A 5447-nucleotide genomic window follows, 5' to 3' on the forward strand; every position below is an offset into this window, starting at 1 on the left:
AATTTCCAAGTTTTTCTCTTTCTATGTTCTGGAATAATTTCACCAGCATTTAAATGATTTGATCTCTAATTTTGGTAGACTCCCACTGTGAACACATCTGGAGTTGGTACTTTTTCGTGGGCAGTTCTTCCACTCCTCCCTCTATTTCTTCCCTAGTGACTATTAGTCTCTTTACGATTTTGTTCTCACTGGTGTCAATTTGAAGTCACATTTTTCCAGAAAATAACTCAAAACATTTTTCTTTTTTTAATTTTAATTTTTTTAACGTTTAGTTATTTATTTATTTTTTTTTTTGAGACAGAGAGAGACAGAGCATGAACAGGGGAGGAGCAGAGAGAGAGGGAGACACAGAATCCGAAACAGGTTCCAGGCTCTGAGCTGTCAGCACAGAGCCCGACACGGGGCTCGAACCCACAGACTGTGAGATCATGACCTGAGCCGATGTCGGATGCTTAACCGACCAAGCCACCCAGGCGCCCCTCAAAACATTTTTCTAGGAAGCTTCATCTAAGTGTATATTTACAGGGACTTACACAAAACAAATCTCTTATGATTTTGAAAATTTTCTCCGTTATGATGGTTATTGCCTTCCTGTCACTTCTAATTTTGTGTATTTATGCTTTCTCCCTTTTATATCTTTCACTACATACAGTAGCTGGTGGTTTGTTAATTTTGTGAATTTTTCACTTTTGCAATTTGATTTTATTCATAAATTCTACTCTCTCATTGTTATTGTTTTCTTACACATTTCTTAATATTTATCACTTCTTTCCTTGTGCTTTCTTTTGGCTTATTTTTAAATTCCCTATCTACATTTCAATTTTAATTTATTTTTCATTTTTATTAATATAAATATTTCATAGTATAAATTTTCCTCTCATAACTGTATTCATAGATCCACAAATTCTACTATTTCATCCTGTGTTTCCTCTTTGGTCCAAGAGTCGTTTATTAAAATGTTTTTACACTTCTTTTTTTTTAATTTTTTTTTAATACTTATTCATTTTTGAGAGACAGAGAGAGACAGAATGTGAGTGGGGGAGGGGCAGGGAGAGAGGGCAAGAGATAGAATCCCAGGCAGATTCTAGGTTCTGAGCTGTCAGCACAGAGCCCAACATGGGGCTAGAACTCATGGACCGCAAGATCAGGACCCGAGCCGAAGTCGGATGCGTAACTGACTGAGCCCCTGTTTTTACGTTCTAAAAGAAGTCTTAAAATTTTTATTTTATTCTTAGTTTATTATTCTACTGCATTGTGGTCAAAAAAGGTCCCTCCGTTTTTACATTTCTAAAAGGAGTCTTTTTAAATTTTTATTTTATTCTTAGTTTCTGATGCTATTGCATTGTGGTCAAAAAAATAATGCTTTTGTTATTTTTATTCTTTAGAATGTATTACTTTTCAAATTTATTTATTTTCTTTGTGACCAGAGATGCAATGAATTTTCATGAATGATCCAGGGGTGCATGTGAAATGAAGGTATGGTAGGTGACAATTGCCCCCAAGAATATCAGGTCTTATTTCTAGAACATGAAAATATATTACTCTATAAAGCAATATTAAAAAGGTCTGCGCAGAAACGATTAAGTTAAGGGTTTGTAGATGGGGAAATTATCCTGGACTATACAACTGAGCCCTATATGCAACTACAGGTGTCTTTGTAAGAGAGGGGCAGAGGGAGATGTGACAAACTAAAGAGCAGGGCTGTGTGAAGACGGAACAGAAAGAAATCTGAGGATTCTGGCCTTGAGTATTGGAATGAGGCAAGCCGCCGACATCTTGATTTGGGCACAATGAAACTGATTTTGAACTTCTAGCCTCCAGAATGTGACAAAACGAATTTCTGTTGTTTTGATCCACCAAGATGGTAGGAATTTGCCACAGCAGCTACAGGAAAACTAACACAAAAGGTGTTTTCTCTATTTATCAGGTTTCAGAGATTTGTTCATATGCATGTGTTCTACATTACTGATTCTCTTATCTGGATTTTCTATATTCTTCCTGATTTTTTTTTTTCCACTTGCTCTGTCTCAGATTGAGCGAAATATACTAACAGCCCCTATTATTCCTGAGTTTCTATTTCTCCTACCATCTCTTGTTGCATCTGCTTTGATAAAAATTTTGTCACATTTTGGGGCATATAATATGGGGTATATATCTTTAGCCTTTAGCATTATAAAGTGCCCTTTGTGTTTTTTTGGATGTGGTCTTATAAATAATACAATGTGAATTTTGCTTGTCAGCCAATACTTGGCCTCATTATTTCTGTCATATTGGTAGAGACAGACATACAGTCATCCACTTACATGGTCTGTTCCATTTACTTGCATTATTTCTTTCTTTTGGTGTTTAGGAAAGTTTATATTTTTGTTCTAAGGTTACCTTTAGAATACTACCTTTATATATTAATCAAATCCTCTCTTCTTTGGGATACTGCTTATCAGTTGCCTATCATGAACAATATTGGAACTAGCTAGATATCTTTTCTTTCTCCTTCCCTCCTTTTCCTTCTCCTTCCCTCCTTTTCCTTCAGCACCTAATGTAAAATAATAGCTTTTTTTCCTTCTAATTAACACCAACAGAGCAATCAGCAAGCTGCTCTCATTCCTGTATGTTCATCATCTTATCTTCCCATTTTTGATAGTCTTACAAATAGTTATAGTTTTTAATAATTATATATTTTTTATCTTAGAGAGAGAGAGAGCGCATGTGCAAGTTGGGGAGAGGGGCAGAGGGAGAGAGAGAGAATCTCAAGAAGGCTCCACACTGTCAGCACAGAGCTCCACGCAGGGCTTGATCTATGAACCATGAAATCATGACCTGAACCAAAATCAGAAGTCAGACACTCAACCAACTGAGTCATCCAGGCGCCCCTGCATTTTTTATAGTTATATTGTTCCACATTTCAGAGCAGATAAGCAATGTATAATGACCGCCTCCATTATTTCTGTAATTTAGATATGATATTAGAGATAAGTGTAATATCAATTCTTTGAATACTGAATACTGAAGTCAAAACTCAATTTCTCAGATTAGCTTACAGCCAGGACACAAGCAAGTGACTAAATTATGCCAATCAGAACTTTGATCCAGGGGTGCCTGGGTGGATCAGTTGGTTGAGCATCCAACTTAGGTTCAGGTCATGATCTCGCAGTTCGTGAGTTTGAGCCCTGCATAGGGCTCTGTGCTGACAGCTCAGAGCCTGGAGCCTGCTTCAGATTCTGTCTCCCTCTCTTTCTGCACCTCCTCGCTTGTGCTCTGTCTCTCTCTGTCAAAAATAAATAAACATTTAAAAATAAAAAAATAATAAAAAAGAGAGTAGTCAGGGACACCTAAACCCCTCTCTCTATTTCTACCCCTAAATTCTGTTTAAAACAAGCAAGCCATGATATTTATATACCACAGCTGGCCACAGCAAAAGGCTTTCCAGCCAACCATACAAAATTGCTTTAGTGGTGCAGTTACATTTCAAAATTACAATTACAAAATTACATTAGTCATACAAAAATACATGTTCACTTTAAGGCAAAAAGTGAAACATATGATCACCTTAAATACTGAAAAACCGAATATCAATGCCAAAAGGAACCAGAGAGAATCCAAGCCCATTGGGTTTATATTTAGGGAAATTGAGTCTCAACGAGGCTAACTCCCTGACTAGAGTGACATAAACAGCGCTGAATAGAGAACAGAATCTTTGGGCTCCTGAAATCCGGTTTAAATTTGCCTCTTTTTATGTGTCAGCACCTCCCTTCCTTTTCATCTCAGCAGCCCTGCAGTAGTTAATTTTCTCCCCCAGTCATTAATATCCACAACAAAAGTAAGAATACTAGAGAGTAAAAAGACATCCAGTATTAAAAGTCATCAGGGCTTGAAGAGAAGCTTTCTACACTAAAACAAATTTTCTTTTCAATTACAAATCTATCCGCAATAATTCAAATCAAAGTGCATAAATTAAAAGATGATATTCTACCCGATTATCCACTCAAACTTCCCAAAACTTTCACGTCTATCATTTAGGGGAATATCCATTCAGTTATTTTTATCCCAGAACTCAAATCATCAGTTCAGGTAATTTAGATCAAGCCTTATTTTAAATACACCATCCACTAGAATCACATAACTGTGGCATCTTTTTTATTGTTTAAAGTTTACTTATTTATTGTAGCAAGAGAGCAAGATGAGCAGGGGAGAGGGAGAGAGAACCCGAGCAGGCTCCACACTGCCAGCGAGGAGCCTAAGGCAGGGATTGAACTCAGGAACAGTGAGATCATGACCTGAGCAGAAATCAAGAGTTGGAGGCTTAACTGACTGAGCCACCCTGGCGCCCTTAACTGTGGGATTTTTTTTAAATGTTTCATTATAAACAGAAACTGAACCTAAATATTGAAAATAGATTATGTGAATTTTCTTAGAGTACTGACCTTTTTAGAAGTAGTGAAATAGTCATTCAATTCTCTGTATTTTGGAAAGTAAAGAGAAAATAGATGCACAACAATCCACCTACACCAGAATTTCTTTTGTATTTTGTTTATGTTGATTTGGCCAAATTCTCTTTTCTCTACATTTAATTCTGCTACCAGTGTTAACTCATTAAGTATTTTGGAGTAAGGAAGGTGTCACACAGGGACAGCACTCTCCATGAAACTTCCATATTTCTGATTTAGTGAACTACCTTGTAGTAATTCTTTTCCATTTTTCTCAGACTGACATAAATTTTGTTTATTCACTCAATTTGGAAAAAAAAATCTTTCTAGAAATCTTTTGGAAATTCAAGGCTTCAACATATGCTACCCATTTTCTGTCTTGAAGATGTAAGAATATAGCGGCTCAGGAGGGAAACGTCACTGCATTGCTTATTTACATGCCAAAAGCTACTTAAATTACATCATTACTTTATCTTCGTGGCATGGCAAATAAAGCTCATTAAAACTATTAATGGCTGATTTTTCTTGGGCCATAGGAATTGCTTGATGTTATCTAACATACCAGTGCTCTATAAATAGTCTTTAAATTTATATTTCTACTGTTACTATTAAACTGTAGATTGACAGACGGAAAATTAGTTTTTCCAATACAGCATTACGACGCTATTAAAATTCCTATGACTAACACCATGTTAGAAACTCCTCATAGATTGTGAACTCTTTGCTATTCAATTTGATTGTTCAAATTCACAGATTCCTAAGCCAAACTAAAGTAAATCTTGGTTCCAATTATGCATAAAAAGACTCTTAGCATGCCAAATCAGCTAACCAGTTAACTCTGGCAGCCAGGAAAGCAGCCTGCTGTCTAGAGGTTTGCCGACTCCGTCTACAGCAAAGCCCGGCTCTGCCAGTAAGCTCGGGAGCTCCAAGACCTCACACAGCTGTTTGCTACCACCTCTCCACCTGTCTCACACCCATCCTTCTGCCCCGCCCCTTACCTTGACCCCGCCTCTGCGCTCAGCG

This window comes from Panthera uncia (assembly GCF_023721935.1).
Source record: "Panthera uncia isolate 11264 chromosome B2 unlocalized genomic scaffold, Puncia_PCG_1.0 HiC_scaffold_25, whole genome shotgun sequence".
Classification (NCBI taxonomy): Eukaryota; Metazoa; Chordata; class Mammalia; order Carnivora; family Felidae; genus Panthera; species Panthera uncia.